This window comes from Mytilus californianus, unplaced genomic scaffold (assembly GCF_021869535.1).
Source record: "Mytilus californianus isolate M0D057914Y unplaced genomic scaffold, xbMytCali1.0.p SCAF_5, whole genome shotgun sequence".
NCBI lineage: Eukaryota > Metazoa > Mollusca > Bivalvia > Mytilida > Mytilidae > Mytilus > Mytilus californianus.
This window is the reverse complement of record NW_026262701.1, coordinates 15,165,896-15,192,573: the sequence shown is the minus strand read 5'-3', so window position 1 is coordinate 15,192,573 and position 26,678 is coordinate 15,165,896. Positions and strand designations below refer to the sequence as shown.

The 26,678-nt window shown below is 31.1% G+C and overlaps 2 long non-coding RNA genes across 43 annotated transcripts in view; one reads left to right on the top strand and one right to left on the bottom strand.

The window, feature by feature from the left end:
- LOC127703119 (uncharacterized) overlaps nucleotides 1-26,678 on the bottom strand; it is a 365,292-nt gene that overhangs the window by 162,279 nt on the left and 176,335 nt on the right. The window lies entirely within an intron of this gene.
- LOC127703124 (uncharacterized) overlaps nucleotides 1-26,678 on the top strand; it is a 148,736-nt gene that overhangs the window by 96,533 nt on the left and 25,525 nt on the right. Inside the window, exon 2 of the long non-coding RNA XR_007982720.1 lies at nucleotides 8,590-8,626. This is a non-coding gene — a long non-coding RNA (uncharacterized LOC127703124). The remainder of the gene's footprint in view (nucleotides 1-8,589; nucleotides 8,627-26,678) is intronic.

Below are 26,678 nucleotides of genomic sequence, written 5' to 3'. Positions count from 1 at the left end.
AAATAATTTGTTTCAATATGTGCTTTATTGCAAAATTTGATAATAAGTTTTGTTATACCAAGTTGGGAACTGCTAAGAAAAACAGAAATAGTTAAAGAAGCCGAGATGAAACTATATTTAGATGTTTTTGTGCATTAGGCAGCCAGCACATACGAATTCCAATTCAGTATATTGTTATTTATGGTAATTTGTAAATGCAGTATGTATAAAAATATTACATTCCTTAATTTGTCAATCATAAAATCCACTATTAAATGGTTATTTATATTATAAGAAATATTAAGATTCTGTTGTTTTTTGCGTGACCATAAATATTATTTGATATGAAGACTGTTAACTCTGCAACAGATTAGAATTACATGAACATGATGAAATCATGCTGGCAGATAATCAGATTCAGACAATTTATTTTTGATTACACAAAAAGGATTATGCAAATTATATGTTATGTTGTTCGATCAGTGTTTCGATTTACATTTAGGTTACACTCATCATAGATATACCAGGATTAACATTTTGTACTCCAGACTACTTCGTCTACAAAAGACTCATCATTGACGCTTGAAAAAAAAAAATAGTTGAAAAGACCAAATAAAATACGAAGTCGAAAAGCATTGAGGACCTACTATTCCCAAAAGGCTTTGCAAAATACAGCTAAGGTAATATATTCCTGGGGTAGAAAATCCTAAGTATTTCGAAAATGTTAAAGTTTTGTAAACAGTTAATTTATAATTATGGCCATATCAATGATAATTCAGGCTACTTGTCTCGCATCGAAAAGTTGTGAATGTGAAACTAAGAAGTGATGTTTCTGGCTGCGACATCAAATTTTGTTAATATGTGTTATTAATTCAGTTTGAAGGGAATCACTCATGTTATTTGGTATGCAGTTAGAGTAGCATTTCCATGGAGGTGATTAGACCAAGGCCCGTCAGTCATGGTCTATTGACTTTGAAACTTTTGCTTAGTTTTTGATTAATTCAGTTTGAGGGGAACCTGTAATGATAAGTCAGTGATATTTGGTGTGTAGTTGTATTACCACTAGCACATCTCACATCCATGGAGATAATTTGGGGCTGATTTTCAATGATGATTATTTTTCCCTGAACCTTGAATCATAGGTCATTGACTTAAGATTGCAATTCTAATATCAACATGCGTATTTTACTATCAAAATTACTAACAGGAAAGACATATCTCTATGCCAACAGTTCATTTCATTACAAATTCTGTATTAAATTTCAAACTGTTTAAACTTGATAGCACAAACAGATACAATTTAATTATATACTGGACATACATGGAATTCATTAGTTAAATCAACATTCTTGGTGACCCTGGATGTCTTTTACTAATCAAATAAGCATTGTATAGTGAGTCATCCACAGAAAATAACATTGAAACAAGGAAGCTAGGGTGATATTTATCAAGAAGAATGATGAAAGGGAGTGAAAAAATATGGGATATTTATCAAAGAAGGAGATTTGACTTCTCTATCAGGTGACCTGTCCAAAGAGAAAATTCAGAATTTTAAAGAATAAAAGGAGTCTCTAAGATCGGGTATGTTGGTGGTTTGACTTTTCGTTTATTTATTGTGATATTTTATTGGCCTATATTTTGTTCACACATTGTTGTCAATATAATGGAATTTTAGGCGACTGTCATACAAGTGAGAGGTTTAGCTAGCTATAAAACCAGGTTTAATCCAACATTTTCTACATAAGGAAATGCCTGTACCAAGTCAGGAATATGACAGTTGTTTCATTCCTTTGATGTGTTTGAGCTTTTGATTTTGCGATTTAATAAGGGACTTTCCTATTTGAATTTTCCTTGGAGTTCGGTATTTTTGTTATTTTACTTTTGAATACTCAATTGCAATTTCCAAGTGGTATTACAGGTGGTAGATCCATAGTAGTTAATTCCTTCTCTATCAACGTCATACATCTCACTCTATAGGGAGCTCATGGGATTAAATAAAATGCAAACCTGTTTGGGTAAAGTTACACTTTCATGAACATTATGTATCAAACAACATTAGTACGAATACATTCTACTTTTACATCCACTTTTATTCATTTTTTTTTTTTTTTTTTTTTTTGCATTTTATTCTATTTTATTATTTTTTTTTTTTTGCATATTTTTGGCTTGAACCCTATATATGTTAATACGACTATGCATTTCTGTGATGAAATTTAACTATGTAGTGTACATGTATAAACAATTTACGATTTCAGAGTGGCAATTAGCAAAATTGAAAGTATAAAATGTAAAATCCAAACATCTGTGTTATATTGATATATGAAATATTCTTAATTTCTATATTTAATTTTATTTGATTGAGTCTTTGGTCATTTTTAATTTTATTCTACTGATCTTCTGAAGTAATGATAATTTTATCTTGCATTAAAATCATATTTCAAAGATTCGATGAAATTTTATTTGTCACCAGAGAATGAAACCGATTTTGATATTTTAGAAAACATCTCATTAAAGATACCACAAGTTTATAATGTCGTACTCGAGATTATAATGCAATTATTTTGTATCAATGGTTCTGATTGGATGACAGTAAGCGTAAAATTCTCTATCTCCTTATCTGTAAATTAGGGAGCCAACATTTTGAATTGCATTGACATGTAATTTCTACCATAATAAGCAAAAAACTCACATGTTGAACCTAGAAATCTTCTTTTTATCAAATTTTATTACATTCTGAAGGGGACAAGAAGCTAGAAAACGCCCGGTGTTTACGTTTGACGCCGGAAGCATACCTATGACGTCACCTAGTTTAGGGGCCAAAGAAGATAACACCTTTTCGCTGAATTTTCTTTAATGAAAATTTCACACTGAAATAATGATTGAAATTGAATTATGTACTTGTTTTGCATTAGAATAGAGATAACTGTATTGTATGTGAAGCTTTGCGGACGTCCATTGGTAGTTTTACTGTCGCAAATACCCGTCTACCTGTCTCCGCTACGCGTCGCCAGGTAAACTAAATTTGCGACAGTAAAACTACCGATGGACGTCCGCAAAGCTTCAAATACTATACAGTTATCTCTTTATTAGCGTTTCGTTTTCAAAGACTCAGCAGTTACGCTGGAATAACAAAATGTTGAGACCAAATAAAGTAAAAAGTTGTAGAGCATTGAGCATGCTGAGGACACAAATTCTGAAAGGCTTTGACAAATACAGCTAAGGTAATCTAAAAAGACATATGCACCTTCTGACTCCCATCAAATGCACAAGTCAACATTTGCCCATTAGACCACACAAGTCTATGTCCACACTTGTTTCGTATCAATTGTTACGGTCAGAAATCACCTTTGAATTGTAGCTAACAAAAGACAATAATAAATTGTACAAGATTTAAAATGGCAACAGTAGTATACCGCTGTTCAATACAATTTTACAAGAAATATTATACAAACTGAAATGTCAACTTAACTGTTAAAATATCTGAATGCCCGATCCTAGTCTTTTATTTATCCGGAATTCTTCTACTAACTGTTGCGGAATCCAAACGGAATATAAAGTCCAATAAGTTAACCGGTATGAAGTAGTCAATTCAACAACTTCAGAGATCTTCTGGGAATACAAGAATATTTCTGAATAAGTCTATATTTGGTGTCTATATATATAGTTATCACGGAACTTCTAGATCAATATGAAAGAGAAACTTCTAGAAAACTGTAGAAGGGAAACTTCTAGAACATTACAGAAATTTAAATTACGCATCGTAGATTATGACCATTCTGGAATTATTATGCAAGTCAAATAGAAAGCTCTAATCATTCCACGATTGTTCCAATGATTTCCAAACTACACAATAAATATAAAGAAGAAGTGGTATGATTGCAACTTAGACAACACTCTACAAGAGACCAAATGACACAAAAATTAACAACTATAGGTCACCGTAGGGCCTTCAGCAAAGCCAAAACCGCATAGTCAGCTATAAAAGGCCCCGAATGACAAATATAAATCAATTCAAACGAGAAAACTAATGGCCTAATTTATGTACAAAATAATGAACGAAAAACAAATATGTAACACATTAACAATCGACAAAGACTGAATTAAAGGCTCCTGACTTGGGACAGGCACATACAAAATAAGGCGGGGTTAAACTAGTTTGAAAGCGCCAACCCTCCCATAACCTGGGACAGTGGTGCAACAGTACAACATAAGAACATTATTTTGTAAACAACTATAAACAGGTCACAACCAAAGTATATAAACATCTTATAAGGCCACACAAAACAAAATCGACCAAGGTAAATAACCATAATAGTTACAATATCATTACACGATAAATTCCGCACAGTGAAATGGACCTTTCAGGCAAAAGACGGTGGAAGTCATGCTACTACATCAAACAGAATATAGCATATAGAAAAAAATTTTGAAACACAAAAGAAAATTTGATTCTTTTTTGCACCATAAACTTAAAGCTTAATTAACAAATCAATTCACCAACAAATATACTAGAATCAGGTACACTTAACGCTTTCCGGTGCTTTTTAAAAGATTTTCTTATCATCCTCCAAATCGTTTCCAATCTGAAAAGGTTGTTAATTAATTTATAGAAACTAACAATAAATCTGTCATTAAGGCACAAACATATTGAAATATAACTAAAAATAGCCAATGTTACTAGCTATGGACAGGCACAGGAACATGTTGAGTTGTTAAAATAGTTTTTTTTACCTTTCAACGCCTCAACCTTTAAACTTCTATCTTGCTTGCGCTTGTTGTAAATATGGAAAAACACACAAATGAAAAATAAGAAATCATAATTTAAAGATATAAAGGGAAAAACGATTGTCAAAAGAAAATGGTGTAGAATACTCAACAAAACTCAAAACTTAACTTTGAGCAACACTTACACCACTAAAAATCAGAGTGAACTTTGCTAATTTAATTTAATGGTATTAATTGGTTTTTAACTTTCCTGGCTCTAGTATTTAGCGCCTGCAATATAGATTGGACATTTGTCCTTCAGTGACATACAAATTATCCCTAGATGACTGCAGTTAGATAATTTATGATGTTATCTCATTCAAGGTACACTGCACTTTCTTATATTCATACATATGTCATATATTATATCATAATTAATACTGTTATATATTCTGATCCCATTGTATTACGAATCTGCATTTGACACAGATGTTCAAATGAAATCCTCTTTAAGGTTTTATTAATTTCATACAACACAGGAGAATAGCAAACTTTTGATACAACGATTAGTACAAACTGCTTAAAACAAAAAGGAAGAAAAACTCAATCCTTTAAATCAAAAAATGCAAAACATGTTTCAAGGAAAAAAACATTATCTAATTACTTCTAGGTATAAAAAGGAAAATGCGGTTGCTGAAATTAAATTATCATAACCAAGTCCTTTAAAAGGTAAGTCTTATGCTTTTTCTTGTGTTGTTCTTGTGTTTATTGTTTGTTTGTTTATTATATCTTTTGATATATATAATAAAGAACAAATATCTGTTGCTGAGCAAATATATCTGTGGAAACTTATCTTTTCAAACCATAGGCAGAATTTTATATGAAATGTTACATTAACGCCCTTATTTAATAGTTCATTTAATGAAAAACATCATCATTTAAAACATTCTTTATTTCTATTGATAAAAAGTGTTATAACTAAACTGGTCTTTAGTTTCCGTTTGCTAGATGGAAATCATTTTTGCTAGTTAGGGTAAGACCTACACTTTCAAATAATGTGTAATCATCGTAATTTGCATTCATTCCTAAACATATCCGTTTATGGATATGCAATCTGAACTTAATTTTAGTCAATTACAACGAGGAAAAAGTTGGAAAAGCAAACACTTTAACAATGATCGTAAGACATTCTGCATTGCGTCATGTTTTGTTTAATGATGCAGGATATATAGGTTACTCCAAAAACATTACATCTAAAAGAAATATTAAAATTTAAGTATGACCGATCTGTCATACTGTATTACTGTCTGCAAGCAATGGTTTCATGTATATGCTATTTCATTAAAATAATTTAATAAAAAATATGAAATACGAGAAAAATCTTAGAAAAGTGCATTATCTACTTCACTGAGTCAGAAATGAAATATTTACAAAAGGCGGAAGATACGAAAGCGATATTCAATCTCATCAATCAAAAATAAACCGAAAACTCCATGGGGAAAAACGAAAAACGACCAAAATACTACAACAGTCTACAAAACACAACATTGAAAACAGAAGATTGAGCAGCACGAACCCAACCAAAAACAAGGTACAGATGTAATATTTGATGAACTTTAATTTATCAATAAATGGTAAAAAGTTTTATAACAAACATATACAACTCCAAGGAAAATTCAAAACGAAAATTTCCTTATCAAACGGCAAAATCAAAAGTTCTAACACATGAAACAGATGGAAAACACCTGTCATATTCCTGACTTGGTACATGCATTTCCTTATGTTTAAAATTATGTATTAAACCTGGTTTTATAGCTAGCAGTATATATGAATATACATTTACTGTTACAACTATCAGGCAGAGTCAATATTAGTGGAACTTCTGTATAGAAATAATTTCAATTATTAATTGTAGTGTTTGCTGGCTATGATTTTCTGACAAGCTTCAAAGCATTATTTTTTAGTCATTGTGTGTAATGCGTTAATGATCCCTCTTGATCTCTTTCGTCTTTTTATATAATTCTGTATATTTGAATTTCAAAATTTTAGCTCGGAATTTCTAATTGAGACTTACAAAAAAGTGTTTCTAATGTAGATAATTACCATATCTACCGTCTTATTACACAGAGATTTTTGTATAAAAATTGATACAAATTTCTCTGTTTAAGGTCATAAAAAATCTTAGTAAGTGAAGAAACACACTGAATCCAACTTCATATACAACGAAGATGATACCATCAAAATGCTGAAATTTTTGATCGACAACATTTTAGACCTTGATTGGTATTTCAACAGACAGTCCGTAATACAATTGGTACTAATTGTGTGGTCGATTTTTTAACTCATATGAAGCAGAATGCATACATAACATTCTCAAAGACCAAAACAAGAGCATCTTGCAAAGTTCTTTTTTTTTACTTTTAGATATATTGATCATGCTCTGTCACGTTATTGCCCACATTCCAGTGAGTGTTTGCATTTCATATATGCCATTTGAACTTGAGAACAAAGTTACTACAGAAGCTAGTCTGTGTCATATCTTGATATTTCCATCGATATTGGCGCATATCAACGTATTCAAACTAGAATATGTGATAAACTTAGTGATTTCAACTTTCCAATTGTCAACTTACCATTTCTCAAAAATAACATTACATCTTCTCAATCGTATGGAGTTTACATATCTCAATTGATACGTTCCTCTCGTGCAGGTTCACACTATGCGGACTTCAATAACAAGGATGTTCTCTTGACACAACAATTACCACTACATACGTTTTACGATAACCTTCACAAAATGATTGGTCGATATGCTATGTCTGTGTCTAAACTTGCTATCAACATGTTCTCGCGTTCGTAGATCTTTAGATACAAGATATAATGTCTGATCAATAAATGTCCAGTTGTAACACTTTGACAGAGTGTGGATTTGCTTGGCAGATGATGCATTCAAAGAAGGAGACGCTGACACTATCGACGCAGCCTGTTTATACCCTGATTCGAATTTTCTTCATGGATTTTAGAACATCAGCACACCTTTGTGACCTCAAATGTAATATATATTAACTATCGATTCCGAATATTAATCTGTAACTCTATTACTTTTGGCATTCATAAGCCTAAAATTTGAGTTTTTGACTTTAATTGGCATTTGCTGACAACTTTGAAATTTTCTTAAACTGGTAGTTTACACAATTGAATAGTAAAATTGGTTTTACTTAAAAAAAAAAACGATTTATGTGCATTAGCGTAAATTACATGTCAGCTGTAATGTTGCATTTCAAACTTGATTCAGCTTTCACCTCCAGTTTTTGGTGGGGTTCGTGTTGCTTAGTCATTAGTTTTCTATGTTGTGTCATCTGTACTATTATTTGTCTGTTTGTCTTTTTATTTTTGGATATGGCGTTGTCAGTTTGTTTTCGATCTTTGAATTTTACTGTCCCTCTGATATCTTTTGTCCCTCTTTTGTATTCCAATCCAAAATAAGTTGCTATAAATTTGCCAACCTTCATTAAACAGTTTTACATATTTGTAGCCTCATATTTTCCTTTCTAACGTCCTGAAAAAAATAATATTGCCTTACAATTTTCTCCCCCGAAACTGAAATGACAAGTTTTTTTTCTTTAAGAGCATCAATTGCATAAGTAGTGCATTGTGGTAAATAGGAAATATTATGATATAATGATTGATTGTTGTTCACTTCATATCCAGGACAAGGTAAATAATAAATCTTTAATTCTAGTTACTTTGACATGATAAGAAACCGAATTTGATAAACTCTTTATAACAAATTGAAAAGAAAGGAAAAAGTATATAAAGATAAAAAGAAAACATCTTGAACTAGAACTAATTGGCTTTTTTTTCATTTAGATTTTCAAGTTTTTCTAATTCTGAAACATGCAGAAGGTTTTTCTTATCCTAGTTCTAGTATTGTTCCTAGCTGGTGAGTCACACATTATATATTAGCTACAGTATTTAAAGAAGAGGGGAAAGGATTTCAAAATATAGAGAAAAATTGAGTACTTCAAACTTGTTTAACCCTAACATGTTTGTGGAAGTGTGTTGGTATGTTGCTGTCACAATGAAGTACACCCTGTCTCTTCTTTTATGAAAAACGTGCTGTTAGTACCGATATAATGAATTATAAAGATAAGTGTTTGAAAAATCAATTCACGTTGGAAAGAATTTTTAGCGATGTCATATTTCATTACCGTGTAGGAATGCATACTAGTATACAAACATTTTAAGGGCATACGATACCGAAAAACATTTCCAGTTTATTTTTCAACAAAGTATAAAAAAGGAAATTTAAATCTACAAGAGGGTGAAATTCAGATTTCGTGAAAGTGAAAGTACCTACTGTTAATTTTTATCTACTGCTCTTGAAAGAGATAATAAAATATTTTATCAGACAGATTTGTTAATTAAAATAAATTTGCCATGTAAAACTATTCAAACGAGAAAACCAACGACATGACAAACGCACAAAACAACAAATGAAAAAACAAACACGATACATACCAGCATAATCTTGAAATATTCTTACAAACAATTTAAATAAAAGGAACATGCATATATATTTCCCGTGAAATAAAAACCGATAATTCCACATATGAAATAAACTCGATTATTTCACTCCTCTGACGTCATACAACAATATATGTTGTCATGACGTTATCGATGACGTTACGTCAAGACAAATTGTGAATGCGTAGAAATATATATAGTTCTATGCATTTTTTAACTTCATTTCCATTAAAAAAAAACATTGTCTTGTCAATGTAATAAAAAGAATATCTACCTATTCAAAGAATTAAAATATAGAAAAATATTCAACTTCTGACCGAATAGCACTGATAATTAACTAAATTAGTGAATTAGTGTGTTATTCGGTCAATTGTTGAATATTTTTCTATATTTGAATTCTTCGGTTAGTTCTTCTATGATTAAGGTTTTTGTGGACCCTTTGGCTAAAATGCCCGAGTTTTCACCCGAAAATTTACTCTGAGCACAGACTAACATGTGCATCTAGAAAAGTTTTAAGACATAGATGCCCAAGATAAATAAAATGCATTCTTTGTTTTAAAAAATTTTAAACTTCACTTGATTTTGCTGTTCACTTTTTTTTTGTCCCTGCAAAAGATAACACAAACAGTTAAGTTTCACTTGATACGGCCAATCAGTTTAAATCACCAATTATTGTCAGGTATCTATTGTCCATCTATTGTTCATGTCAATTAATACAGTTCACAATAACTAACTGTAGGGAAGTTCTCAAACTTTTTCCTAACTTTGTTTATTTTGGCACCTTCTGGAGAATTGAAAAAAAGTGCACTGCAAAATCAAGTTATGTTTTTAATTTTCTAAAAGAGAAATTGTATTTGAATTTTATTTATCTAGAGCATGCCAAGGCTTAAAATTTTTCGAGATATTCAGGTTTGTCTATAATCAGAGTAAATTTTGAAGTGAAAAATCAACCATTTTAGACAAAAGGTAAACATGAACCTTAACGACGACAACAACAACACAAGTAATTCGCAACTTATAAGTATACAGAAAGAAAAAATAATTGTTACCTCCTGTCAATTAACATTTTACATTTCCATTCTTGTCCTGACATTTATATGTATAGAGCTTTTGAAAAATGATGTATAAAGACATCAAATGGGCTTTTAGATAGCATGAAATTTGAAATTGTTTGTTTACTTTTCAACATACATATTTTTTTAGAAAATTTGGAAAACGGTGTTAACACTGCATAGATTTTAGTTTTCAAAATTAGAAAAAGAAATCATTTATAATGTCCCGATCATAAAGAAATTTCTTTCCCAGCATATAGTGACATTTATCTTAATAGTGTCCCATACTTTGAAAATAGAACAGATGATGTACTCATCCCTAAAAAAAATAATAAACACAAAATAAAATGCTAGATATGAAGGTGTATGTACATAATCCCGAAGAAACAAAAACACATGTCATGCTGATTTATTTGTTTGACATAAGAACACACGGATTCACTAATGTGCAATCAACAGTTGTTTTTTTTTGTATGACGTCTTATTTTCAGTGGCCATGCATCGACCCGTTAGTGGTGGTTTGTTTATTGAATTCTAGTATAAATCTAGATATCGATGGAATCAGAAATCTTTTACGTTTATATAGAAATGAAAATAAAGTGTGAATTCAACATAATAAAAAAAATGAATACAAAATTGTTCTGTCCCTACATGAAAACCCTGAAATCAGGTCATATGTATACCCATGTAAGCATGAAACAAACACATTTTGGATAATCAAAACTGAAAGAACTTATGACATTTTACCTTGTTTTTTGAAAAGTTTCACTACAGGTTACATTCGCCGGATAGAGCAACAGTAGCTTCAAAGAAGTTTTCAATTTTTACCATCAAAAAAGGAAGTTTACATTGTTGTCTACCCTTAACCCAAGTATATATATTATACTTTTTTAAACTTTAAAATATTTTTGATACTTCAACATGTTTTGATTGAAAGCTAAGGAAATAATTCTTGCTACTAAATACAAAAAGCACGAAACTTTGTCACCAATTATGTAAATTACAGAGGTTTCCCTCCTTCTTTTTTTTCTTTTTTTTTTAAATCTCTATATTATACGAAACTGTTGATAGCACATGAATGTGTCCGTTGTCAAAAAATATAAGATAATTAGTTAAGGCGAAAGAAACCATCAACTAAATGTGCGGGCTTTAGATTTTTCAAAAGCTTGTTTTAAAAGCAATATATATACATTTTACTATCTAGAGGTGACTAATATTTAATGAATTGATCAACATTAAGCATAAAATCTGTCATTAACTACACGAAAGGATCAACACCGTGCATATACTGTAATATTTTTTCTGTCTATAAAGAAGTAACATCAAAACTGTGATGCACACTGAATAACCCGCGTATCGGGTTATTTAAAAGTGTGCACCACATTTGTGAGGTTATTTCGAATAGACAGAAAAAATATTACAGTCATTCCTTACAATTTAATTCTAAATTCCATATTTTAGGAGTAAATCATGAAAAAACGTTGATGACGTCACGGTCACATGACAAAATTATGTCAATGAGCTGATAGACAAAAACCTTTCCGCCAATCAGAAGACGTGTTATATCCAAAATTAAGTTTTTATAAATTACATGAAATTGATCTACGTCGTGCATAAACTACATTAATTAATCAACACCGTACAAAGACCACAAACTACACGAATTGATCAACAACATGAATAAAAACTGTTATAAACTACACGAACTGATCTACAACGTTCTTAAAATACAAACTACATGAATTCATCTATACCGTGCATAAAACACGAACTACATGAATTGATCTACATCATGATTAAAAACTCATAAACTACACGAAATGGTCAACACTGTGCATATAACAAACTAAATGAATTGATTTACACCGTGCATACACCACGAATTGATCTACAACATGAATAAAAACTCGTATAAACTACACGAACTGGTCTACACCGTTCATAAAATACAAAATACATGAATTTATCTACACCGTGCATAAAACATAAACTAAATGATTTGATCTACACCGTGCATAAAACATAAACTATAAGAACTGATTTACACCGTGCTGCACATAATGTATTTCTGGAATAAACTATTTTTAGAAAAATGATATAGTTCCAATCTTATTTATTCTTGAAATGATTAAAATGACAGTTACGTTAGTAACTTATTTGATCTAATATCCGCTGTCCGTCCACTCGTCAACTAGACTACCTAGTTCAGTAGCGTAGAGAACGTGTAGATTATCAAATATAAAAACACAAATGAGTTTTGATTTCTTCATGTAAAGTTTGTCTTCGGCGTCATTGGTATTTTGCTCAAAGTTTGCTTCTGTCTGTGTTATTGCGTTTGTATTTCTTGGCTAAGCAGTAAACTCTCCACCAAAATAGGTGTGTTTATTTATATTTATATATTTATATATTGAGTTTAATGTTCAGACTTATACAGTGTTATATATATATATATATACTTTTAAAAAAATTTACAACAACACCAAAACAATGATAAAAACAAATGCTAAACAAAAGATACAAAATTAGAAAAATATTTCGGATAACAAATATTCTTCTTCAGTACAAGCAGCCTGGTGTAAAATGTCACTTGTTATGATGATTTTAAAAAAATCGGTGCTTAATTTGTATGATGGTCAATATTTTTGAAAATTATTATAGCTAGTGACGCCATTTTACACCATAGTGATCTGACACCCTCTTAAGAATGATTGTTGACTACTATCTGAATGTTTTATATATAGACTCAGATCGACGTTCAGTTTCTAATTAACGTCTGTTCCTCAAATCGACGTCCAATGTAAAGTCAGGTTCTAAAATCAGTTTCCTATATTTTTACCCATCAATCGATGTCCAATGTGACTTCATACATTTCCAAAACGACATCCGATCGATCACAGCTTTCGCTCATCAATGTCCAAAACAAGTTAACGCACAGGCAGTTGTTGGAAAATATTATTCTTATAGTTGTTCTTTAAGAAATCAAACTCTCAAACGGATAATAATAAATTATACATTTATAGTAAATTTAAAAGGAATTATGAAATTGAACAATATTTACTTAAGGAAAATAGCATTGAAACCAGGAAAAGCTTTACTAAATTAAGGGTAAGTGACCATATTTTAGAAATTGAAAGGGTGAGGTGCAGAAACATAAAAAAGAGAAGAACGTTTATGTCAACATTGTGCTTTGAATAAAATAGATGATGAAACTCATTTCTTATTTAAATGTAAACAAAATGAAAAGATTAGAGGGGCATACAATTGGCCATCGATTTGAAATTGTATGTTATTATGACGTCAGCTTTGGACGTCGATTTGAAGAACGGCTGTCGATTAGAGACCGAACGTAGATCTGAGTCTTACATATATTGAAAGAAGAAACGGAACAAAATTAATAAAGAAACAAAGTACAAACATACCCCTTTCCAGTGTAACAGTTTTGAATTGAAGCAGTGCGTTTGTCGATATGTTTACCTAAACTATAAAATACTATGACTTAATTTCAGTTGTTGAACAAACTACAGGACAGAAATGTTCTTTAAGATATTGTCGTAACTCTCCTAGAGATGACTGTGCATGTAGAGGCTGTTGTTGGGGTAAATTGAATTGTCGAGATGGTAGATGTGAACCTAGTTTTCCCTTTCCAGGTGAAGACCCGATTTATGGTTGTTACTGTTATCAATGTCGTAAGTATAATCAGAAAAAAATCATATTTTTACATTCACATTTACATTTGGTTGTCTATACTCTGAGAATACAAGGATAATACATTTTCAATAAATGTAAGAATAAGAAGAAGGTTTACATAACATATAAATTAGTGAATTACAAACATAATTGCAGCAGTAGCTAAAAACTGGTTATGGCAAAGTAAATGTAGGTAGTATATTTTGGAATTCGGTGAAATTTTGTATTCTTTTACCATGTTGATTAGAAATTATATTTTATTACTGCTAATGTTATGAAAATATGTGTGAATCAGCGTATTGTTTTTTTTTTCAATAGAAATTAATAAGTCATAACATGTAGCGCGAAAAGGGTGATAATTACAAAATAAATAACGCTGTGATGGTGGTAGGCTGCAATATCTTATTTGTTTTTATCTCTTTTTATATATATATATATATATAATCTACTCATATTTAAAAAAAAGAGGCAAAAGATACCAGAGGGATATTCAAATTAATGAGTCGATAACAAACTAGCCCCTTACAAAGTCTGTCCAAATAATTTTGCCGCTCAAGTCGGTGCTAGGGGTCGTCTCAAACTTTCAGTGAGGTGAGAATTTTTTTTGCTCTGTGTTTAGGGTCTAACTGTGACTTTGAGATGAAGAACTTTTGCTTTTTGTGTATTTTTTGCTGTACATGTACTGACTTTGTGTCATGGATGGATACCTGATATCCTTGTTTTTTTTCTATTATGACAAATAAAAAACGATAAAAAAAAATAACAGACAAACAACAGTACACAAAATATAACAAAGAAAACTAAAAATTGAGCAACACGAACACCATAAAAAACCGAGGTTGATATCAGGTGCTCATGAGGGGTAGGTAAGCAGATCCTGCCCTACATGCAGCACCCGACACAAAATGATGAAGACAGCAAAAAACGAACACGGTGATATTCTCATATCGTTCAATGTTGGTCACATTAGTTAACCTTATTTACATTTTGTTAATTGTTTATTTCGCTGAAACGTTTAGATAGTGTAGGGATTTTGGTTTGTATTTGTTCTATTTTATTACCAAGGCCAAAATAGTTTAAATCACAAATTTTTTTTATCAAATTTGTGTTCTTTTCAACTTGCTAGCAATGTTTCAATGAAAATTTCAAAAGTAGCATTATACTATACTTCAAAAAGTAAAATAACAAAAATACCGAACTCCAAGGAAAATTCAAATTGGAAAGTTCCTTATAAAATGGCAAAATCAAAAGCTCAAACACATTAAACGAATGGAAAACAACTGTCATATTCCTGACATGGTTATCTTAATCACTATAAAAACAAACAAATATGTCAACAAAGAAAAGCAAAATGGCGTATAGACATAGCACATAAGCAAAAATGAAATGCAAGAATAGAAAAAATGACCACAGCACAACAACACATTGGCGGGATGCATAAATCCCAAGCCACGCCAAAAAGATATTACCAAAAATGGACTAAACAGTAAAGGTTAATAATTTAAAAGACAAGTAAAAGAAAACTTTAACACGTTATTAAGATGACAAACAACTTCAGTACCTAGAATCTATACTCAAGACCATCATGTATTATTTGTGAAGTTGAGACGAAATATTTATCAACAAGTTTTTGGCAAATATATACGTAACATGGTCATATCTCAAATTAAAATAAAAAAAATGATAAAAACTATATTACCTAGACAATATTTTCAAGTTTTACCATATGTTATGTAACAATAAATCGAGTTAAATACAGACAATATAGTAGAGAAACTATATGATACACCGCATAAACACCATGCCAGGATCAATTAAATAAGAAAAGTATTTATAACGATAAATGCAATTTAACTTTTTCAGCACCACCAGCACAAGTTACAGGAGGTAATGGCGCTTCACCCCCACCCCCACCTTCACGATGAAAAACTACGAAAAGATGGGAGAGATGTCGGTACTGAATTAAAATGCTGTAAAGAACTATCTGTAATATTTCTTTTGTTATTCTTTTAAATGCAATCATTTGATTTTCTAGATTTTCCCATTTTCTTTTGTTTTTCTATTGTTCGCTTTCAATTGTTTACCTATCTTACTATAGTTACAATAATTTACTTTATCTCTATAACATGCCGATGTATACTTAGTAAAGTACATTTTGTGTCTTAAATGAGGGACGGTAGTACTTTTACGAAAGTCTGAGTCCTTTAATATTGTTTAAAAATCCTCTGTAAATCGCATTATATGATGTCACAAACGAAGACAAGGAGATCGGATTATAGTAAAGAAAATGAAATATGCCCGTGGCTACTTGCGACACCAATATACTATAAGAGTCAACAAAATCATGATGGCTTCCGATAAACTTTCAAAGGAATAGCTTCATCTTTATAATTTATAAGCTTTCATAAACAGCTTCCTTGTAAGTAGTAACCTTCTAAAGTAGAATATTGAAGGGAAGGCAAACCCTTGAATATCTTTAAAATCTCTCTTTTCGTGAATAATGTAAGAGTATCCATAACATTCACATGTTTTTGTTTCTCGTTTGTCAATGAAAAAAAAGGATTTTTGTAAACAAACAAAATTTCCTCGAAATGGGTATTGTCTGTTTTTGCCAAGTGCTGTCTGACAAAAAAAATATCTAAATAGCTTCATGAAATAGTAATTATATTATTTAGAAAGCATTTCAATAACCACAGGCACAATAAATAAGCTTGTAGATGAACAGTACCTACCTAAAATATCAGCTGAGGAGTTCGAATTCAAATGCGTGTACGAAATAGGTCGCTTACATTCAATCTCATTTATGCAAATGCACCATACTATAATTTTTTGAATGTAAGCACGAATTCATCAGTTCTGACACCGATTTTGTATATATGAAATGGGTAAATAGCAATAACTAATGAAATGTAAGATAAACAACAAGTGTTAAAACAGAAGATGCAATTCGTATGCCACAAGTTAGCAGAATTTCATAACGTTAATCTGAAAGTCTTTTGTAGATAAAACGTGCGTCTGGCGTACTAAATTATCAGCATAGTATTTCTGATGAGGTTTTTAAAAAATTATAAAAACGTGTTTTACAACAAACAAATGACATTCCTATGGAAACCAAATGTGCTCCGCTTCTTGTTGACTTAGTTTCGTATTTATATGATGCAAAATTCGCACAGGAGCTTTTCCAGACGAATATAAAGAAGCTATCATCATTCTTTATTTTCACGTTCCTCTAAGCCCTATCACTAAATAATTCAGTTTGGGAACTACATTGAACGAATCTATCAAATCGAACTTGAAGTAGTATGTTTTTTGTTATGGGGGTGTATAAATCCCCTGCCACGTCTGGTCCGTGTTACATAATTGTTGCTTCTTTTTCTAATTTGTATCGATCTGATGAGTAAAGCCTTTTTTCGACTGATTCTTATAGTTTGTTGTGCTGCTACACCACTGCCCAAGGCTATGAGAATTGAAAGGGGGCGCAAACATGTTTAAATCTTCCACATTCTATATGTGTCTGTCCAAAACCAGGAGCTTGTAATTCAGTGATTGTTGTTGGTTCATGTCTGATATATTTGTCTTTTGTGAATTATTTTGTAATAACTTAGGCCTTTCGTTTTCTCAATTGAACTATTTCATATTTTTTATGTTGTGGCCTTTTATAGACGACAATACGCTATGGGTTTTTCTCATTGAAGGCCGTATAGTTGCCTATAACTGCTTACATCCACTTCATTTTAACATCGTTGGATACTTCTGACATTGGCAAGCATACCACATCTCGATGTTTCTATAATGAGGATCGGTTTAGAACAAAACTTTACAACAAAAGAGAGAATTTCAGCTTTCCAATTAACTGTCCTTTTCTGTATAGCAACCTCCCATCAGCACCTGCATATAGATTATATATCTCGATGTTCTATAGCTTGTTTCTCTTGACATGTACTTGTTAGAGGGTTGATGCTAACACGGAAGTTGTTGAACCAATGGTCCAAGTTGTCATTTTGGAGTCATCCCATCGAAAATTTTACGGAAACCACCAGAATTAGTTGACCGTTATGGAGTATCTGTATCACAAATTACACAGATATGATCCAATTGTCGTAATCTCTTCCTTGATAGTGACATTACCTAATGATACTCATCCCCGAATTTGTTCTTGCCATAAACAACACGACGGATTCCACACTTGGAGCAGGGTCTGCATTCCGTACTAGGGCACCTGAGATAATCCCTGATTTATGGTAGTTTTCATTTTGCTGGTTTTCACGTCATCGCGTTGTTATTTTTTTTTTCGACTTTCCTTTGGTACCTTCCGCTTCTATTTCACTCACTACTAACACTACAATCTTACTACGAGTATGCCTGCAGATCAATACACAAAGTAAATACAATCAAGAACTAGAAGCTTCATAAAGCTCACTTACAGTATAATAAAAAAACAAATGACAAATCACGCAAGTATTCTTTGTAGTATTACCCAGCATCGTTTATAAATCAAACGTAAATCAAACGTGTTGTTTTCATTTTTTATAAGCAATTATACTATTTTATTCTGAAAAATTCATAAGACTGATATTATTTTATTGATAGATTAAAATCTCAATAGGATTTATATTTCTTTACCTTTCCAGCAACAATGAACAACAAATTCATAAAGAAAGTCTTTGTCAAAATTTTTGAGAATCATTTGCTTTGCGACACCATATATCAATCAAAACTTCCCATTGTTACACCATATACTTTATTTAACTATGTGAAGCACTGGTCATTCGACGATAAATTCTTCATGCACCATAAATTGAGTTATACCGTCAGTTAAAGTCTATCATATAACGTAATTAGTGTATTCTGTGAAGGTTGAAATAATAATCTTCACTATATAAATATAATCATGTGAATTGATTTTTCATCTAATAATCGATGATATTTTTTTCAGCTTTATAACAATATGAATGAATATATGAGTTGAGTTCATTTAAACTTAACAAAACTAACATCTACACATGAGAGTTTCAAATCTCAACTTCCTTGGTATCAGTTTCGGCTTCCGGGGAAGATGTCTATTGGTGTTTTTGGACGGAGATTATTATCTTATATCCCTGTAGCAATAACAACAACACTAAAAGAAAAAAACTGAAATTGATATTAATGGTGTAGTTAAGGACTACACATTGGAAATGATTGCATTGCAAGCTTTCCGATTGCTCTTGTTCATCATCCCGATACAAATATTGTCCAGCTGTTCATATTATCAAAAGTGACCTTTATATTAGACAATGAAGAGCTTAGAAACTTGTTAGCACAAGTCCCTTAATATCATATTCCGCAGTCTTTCAACTTGGAGAATGCTTATGAATATGCAAGAAATCTATGAAATAGACCGTAACTGAACACGTTTATCTGAATGGATTAAAGTAAATTAACTAATAAATGCAAATCTTTAGTATGCAAAACATCATTGTTTGTCTAACTAAAGGGCAAAAAAAACCTGTTTCCAGCATACTGGTATACCCCTCAGATATCTGTTGTTTTTTTTGTATTAACATCAAAAGGGATTATCAAAATCTCCTGTCTGCATACTTGATACTTAAAATTCGTAATAAACCTTTACCAAGAACGATATATATACGAGTCAAGTCAGTCAGATTTTAGACTAAGCTTCTTCTAAAGTTTTAGCTACAATTCTTTCTGCAGTATATGATGGCCTTCTGAAATATTATGATGAGGTATATTCAACAAGTGGTGTCAATCAGATGTGCATTGTTAAAATGTTTAACTAAACACATTTTCAGTAAAAAAATATATTTTCTACGCTTTAACTACCGTTCCCATGCTCAAGACTACATCGGCTATTAAACAGAGCTTCTACAAAAAAGGCAAAAATCATAGATACACACTCCTTATGTTAGGTTAGGAAAAATCGTATTTTGCAGAGAACCAAACGAATTCGAGCAACAAATACACTATACATGAAATCAGCAAAATGATCAGCTTTGATCGCAAGATATTTGTTGAATTTGGTGGGTTGATATTTCAACAGAAAATCTGTATTCAAATTGGTACTTATAGTGCCCCCTATTGGCCAACTTGTTATTTTTTGTACGCATATGAAGAAAAATGCATATACGCTCACAGAAACATCTCAAAAACAAAAAACAAAAGCATTTACACATATATTTAATTTCTCTTTCAGATATATTGATAATGTCCTGTCACTTAATCACTTATATTTCAAAGACATCTGGTGCAGAAAAATTGGTACCATCAATGTTATTTCAAAGAGTCCTTGCATTTTTGATATCCAAGTGTTACTGAGATCAGGGATACTACCAAAGTTAAACGGTCTGCTTCATATCATGATACTTTCCTCGATATTGACATCAAAAGCGACTTCAATAAAATCTATGATTATTTCAAATCTCCAATTGTCAACTTCCTGTTTCTAATAAACATGCACCATCGTATGACATTTATTTATCTCAAATAAAACAACTATGTTTGTGTAATTAACTTAAAGTAGTACTTAACAAAGAAGCAAAATGCTGATGGAGTTACAGAAAAAAATGAACACATAGACTGATTTAATGCTGGTGGTGATTCTTATTCATCAATACAAAGAACACTTACTGTGAATTGATTGTAAGTGTTCCTCTCCACCTATTGCAGTTAAATAAAAATTCTAAGCAAATTGCAATTTGTTTTATCAAACCAAACTGTTCAGAAATTTTAACAAACTGCTGTAGAAAACCACAGTCAAGTCGCGAAAGTGCAAGGTGATAAAATAATGCATACTTACAATCCTATAAGCCTTAAATTCCACTTTATTGATATTATGAAAATGTTGATAAGAATTTCTATAAATTCGTTTATTGTAATTTGCCATTCGAAAGGTGATAAATAGTAATTTTCTAACTGCTAAAAAAATGTCCAAATTTAAGTTTCCTCTAAAATGGTGTTTTGCATGCTTCAAAGCTTTCTTTAAATTGATCTCAAAAATACTTTGCGAAAAGTACTTTAATTTTATTTAAGCTTAAATATGTTCTCTTGAGGTTTCAAATGGAGATAAGAGGAATATTTCAAACGATCAATGATTTTAGATTATCTATCATGGAAACTTATTAACAATGTATTGTTATTTCAGATATATTTTACTAAATATAAAATGGTTTAATTTAAACTGATGTCTTATTCTTATGAATTTTGAAGATTTTTTAAAAGAAAAAATGTATGAAAGCTTAGCTTAGACATATTTTTTTTGCAATTTATAATTACTACCTATCACCTTTTGAATGACAATAACAATAAAAGAATGTAAACAAATTCTAATATATATTTCCGTAATATTAATGAAGTGAAATTAAAATCTAATAGGATTGTAAGTATGCTTTATTTCATCACCTTGCATTTTCACAACTTGACTCTGTTTTTCTACAGCAGTTTGTTTGAATTTCTAACCAATTAAACAGTTTGTTTGATTTGATAAAATAAATTGCAATTTGGTCAAAATTTTATATAAACTGCAATAGGTAGAGATCAACACTTATAGTCAAGTCACAGTAACTAAACTTTTGTCTAAAACTTTGACTCAAATCAGAGCACCAAATATATAAATAGTACAATAAAGGGGAGTGCTAACGAGGAATGCATTTTTGACAACTAATGGGTCATGGAATGTTAATTTAAAATTACAGATGCGTTTGATTTTCTTTACATTAACCTTTGATGAAACCCAATGCCTTTCTTGCGCCATATTTTAAATAGATCACAAGTGTTAATCATTTAATCTCAGGATATTATATATGATGCTTTTAACAACTTAGTTTTACAACTTAAAATAACTCTTCATCGAGAACAACTCACAAAGTTATTGTTCATATTCACTGAAAAATTCTGACTTCTGATTTCTTAGGAAATCACATAATTTCTTTTTTTTTTTTATCTTAATCCAAAGACAAGTGTAACACAAGTCCAGTCAAGTTAGGGTGATACATATCGAACCAGCTGTCCTCAAGTAGACACATAGTGGCCAAAAGGAGATATACAATGTTTTGTCTTTTGAGATGTCTTGAAATTTGATACTTTTGAGGTTGGAAATAACCTAAGCATTTTTTGGTTGTAAGGAATATAAAATCCAAAAATATCGTTTGATTTAACACTTTGGACAATACAACTAACTGCCTGTTGACTTTTAGTCTATTACAGTTGATTCTTACTTAAATGTAATCCGTGAGCTATTTATCACAAATGATACCTATTCTTATAACTATTTGGTAAATAGGATGTTGATATAAAGTGACAGATGTTAAAAGGAATCAAACAGTGTAAAATGCTGACATAAAGCTTGCTACCAAATTTTAGGAACCTCTGATTTGCGGTTCCCGCAAAAAATGTGGCCAAAACTTTATAAAAGTCCGTTATATGTAAGTATATAAGTATTTGGTCATAAGAAAGTTGATGATCAATGAATTTGAAAACACATCACAAGGTAAATCTCTAATATGCAGATACTTAGTAAAATGCAACAAAAGTTTCATGAACACTGTATGAAGGATGAAAGTACAGACAATCCCAAGGGCAGACAGAAAGGGATGAACCAATATATCCCCTTTTGGGGATGGAGAGTATAATAAGTGGACTATAAAATAATACATTACACTCTCTTGACTCAATTTGAAAGAAAAATATACGATATAAAATATTATTATATAAGCCTTAATACAAATATTTTAAGATTAAAAATGAAATACTTACTTTTCTGTTTGTTGGAAGAATTCTGGAACTATTTGATACCTAGTGTTAGTTTTTGGATCTCTGAGTAACCTTTGAACTTCTGGTTCAATTTGTCTGTTTTCTTGTTTTAACTTCTCCTGATTTTTTCTGTGAATTTCTATTTTCTAACAAAAGCAAATATCAAAACAAAAACAATCTTATCCGATTTAAGTTCGATGATATAGGAAATCTACATTTATAATCAGCTGTTTATCATAGATTCGATTAATCGTAGCAAACTAATATAAAAAAACTGGCGAGGCAGCAAAGGTGGTAGTGCATAGTATATTTCAATGAGGAAAATTTGTCAATATTTCTGTATGGAGTGTTGCAATCCTCATGTCCTTCACGAGGTATTCTTTATCTAAAAATAGATTTAAATTTGAAAGATTTGCTTTAATAAAGATGAATAGTTGTTGTACACAAAAACTACTGGAGCAGTTATTGCTTATAACACTGATGTACAAGTTTTTAATGGTTTGCTCAAACTTTAGATTTTGTATGTGTTGTTTTGTGGACTGTTGTTTGTATTTTAACACAGTGATTTTTTTAATAATCTTGTCGGTATGTTATTATTTGGGTTTAAGTGACTTCATCTTTGTTTTTAAAGATTTCTTAGTTTACGAAAGAGGCATAAATGCAATTTATTGGAATAACCAATCATAAAATCATGAAGAAGACTGAAACACATATTGTAGAGAAATAAAACTAATTTTTGCATTCCTGCTTATTTTGGCCTCTAAAACTAGTGTAATCTTATTACAAATGGTTCTTCTGCTTTTATTTTAGTTTTCAATGTAGCATTTTTGTCTATCCTTTGACCTAATAACCATGATTCTGTCATTCATAAGGGTTTGATAATTTACATCTTTCAAGGCCATCTTCCCATAATGGTGTCAATGAACATAATCAAAGATGTATATAATATCCATGTAACATGATGAACTGTATTGATAGATTACGCACTCACTTTTTTAATTCCACAATGTACGTAGTTCTTCTTGTTTTTTTTTCAGTTTTCCATGCTTCCATTTTTTCTTCCAAAGTTAAAAAATGCACAATATGAATAAGTAAGAATAGCTAGCTGATCTTTTTAAGCTGACGAACACGTTGCGTTTGATTTAAAAAAAAAATGGGCCCTCTCATTCATAAACAATAATAAACACAAAATAAACAATCAGACACCCAGTTCCCTACTTTGGTATAATTAAATAAACGAACAATTCAAATTGTATATGCACAAGTATTCCTGGTTTGAATTATTCTGTAAAGATTTGTCACTTAAATCTGTAGATTTTCAATTTACAAACAGACAAACCTGCAGATTATTTAAATTAATCATTAAAATTACCCATTTGGTATTAAATATCAAATGGGATTAACACTTTTTTTTTACTCTAAGGATGAAGTTATATTACTCTTATTAGTACGAAAGTCGGGAAGGATCATTCATAATTCAAAAATCAAAATCTAAAATTCAAAATTCAGAATTCAGAACGCAAATCAAGAAAGATGATCCTGTTTTATTGCAACAAAACAAATATTATCTTAATCTTATCACTTGTACCGTAGATTAATAATATAATTGTGCACAGACAAGCAATGAAACTTTTGAGAGGATATGTGCCGACTTTCTGTCAGACAAGTGAAATATTAGAATTAGGATTTAGAGGAGTTTAATTTGACGCAAAATTGGCTGTAAATTTACCTTTATTACACTTTTGTTTTTTAAGAGGAGAAGGGGGCACCAGGTGCACCCCGCTTGAATCCACACCTGCTGGTAAATAAACTGGGCTTATTACATATTTTTTTTAAAAACAGAATGTTTTCAAATATTATGAAGCTAAAATCTGGTACCTATTTCAAATTTCGTATTAATATTAAATTTGTTTGCATTTATTTAGATTGCAGATGAACCTTTTTGTTGCAAATTCTGCATCATCTTCATTTAAACAACACAAAAAAATTATTGCGTCCGCTTTTCAGTGTTGTGAGGCGTAAAATTAGAGAACAGACAGGCGAAGAATGCAATGACTCCACTGGGGTGACCAATCGAATGAGACCGTAGCGAAGTTTTTTTTAGTCACACAGGGAGGAAATTGAGAATTCTAGGCTTTAAGAAATCAAGCATTTCGCATTGTGTCAGAAAAGACAAATTTTCTTACATTGTAGAGGACGTGCTTACATAATTTTGGCATACTATATTTGATTGTGTTATAAAATTTCAACTATTTTTTTTAATAATAATTTATTGATTCATTTCTGTTATTTATTTAACCCGAAATCGCCTGTGAAAAGGACAAAAATGTTTTGCAATGTTCCTGGATATCAATTTTACCTAGGGCTTCCGGATTTTTTCATTGCATTTTACACTGTCGGTGAGAAATCTGGTAAGTTTCATGACATTTGGTTGAGGTCAATAAATTTAGAGTGCGGAATTGGCAAATTTAGCAATTTTTCCGTTATAAATGGACATAACTCGAGAACGATGACGCCATCCAAATTCAAACTTGATCTGAGTTTGGTTGTAATGAGCATTGTGTATAAGTTTCATAACATTTGGTTGAGGCAAAATAAAGTTAAATTGCGGAAACTACAAGTCTGCCAATTTTTCCTTTAATAAAGGGACCTAACACAAATACGGCGAAAGTGACACCACCCAAATTCGAACTTGGTCTCTGGTGGTAATAGGTATTGTGTGTAAGTGTCATAACATTGGTTGAGGTAAACTAAAGTTAGAATGGGGAAACGTCAAATTTAAAATTTTTCCATTAATAAAGGGACATAACTCAAGAACGGTTAAAGTGACGCCACCAAAATCCATTCTTGATTTGAGTTTGGTTGTAATATGCATTGTGTATAAGTTTCATAATATTGGGTTGAGTCAAACTAAAGTTAGAGAACGGAAACTAATTTTGAGACGTACGTACGGACGTACAGACAGACAAGGGTTACAATTAATGCCCCCTCCGCCGCGGCTGAGATTATTTCGGGGGAACGTTTGAGTATATCTTCGTATAGGAATAGTCCATTTATAAGAATGAAGTAAATTGAAAAGTGTTTGTGTGTGGAAAAGGTGGGGGCAAATTTCTGAAAGTGACAAGCAATTTAGTGTAATAGTTTAAAAGTTTGTCATTGTCCCCTTTCATTTTCAGGTTTTAGTTTCAATTTGTGGCTTAAAATGGGAGATAGACATAGTTTTGTCTCCTGCCTCCCCCCCCCCCCTTTTTTTTGTCCCTGTATGCTACGCTAGTAGAAAAACTTTACATAGAAAAAAGGGTACAGACTATTCGCGACGTAAGCCCATCATATTGGAATCACATTCTCTTGGGGAATGTCCGTTTCATTTTTTTATTTTTTATTCAACTAAAGTAAAATGTCTTTATTCCAGTATTTTTACTTATTTCCCCCCTTTTTAACGTATTCTTGCTATTAGTATTTGATTTAACAATAAGAGTATTGTATGACCAATGCCCCTGTAGTCCAATTTTGAATAAATTCCAAAAATGAAATTTAAAAGGACAGCCCAAACCTCTAAGCGCCTTTAATTGGAGATATTGTAGAATTCGGGAATTTTGAGAAAGCACCTCAAAGACGTGAATCACATTTTCTTAAAATTTAATTATTTTTACAATTTGAAAACATTATTAAGTTTCATGAAAACGTTCTCGAATACATTTGTCTTACTAATGTATCAGAAGCTGTTGTGGCAATTGTTAACATTTGACATAGTTTTCATTTTATCAGTTTTATGCGTGAAACAGATTATAACGACATTCATCTTTAACATGTTAGTGATAAGGTTTGCATGATCAGTAATGGTTGCGGTAATCTGGTTTCAAAACAGGAGAACAATTTTCAACTTTCGTGTTCAACATTACCTTTATATCTTATATAGGAAAACTATTGTAAATAAAATACATAATCAAGTATTTTGAAACGCACTTGGGTATTGTCATA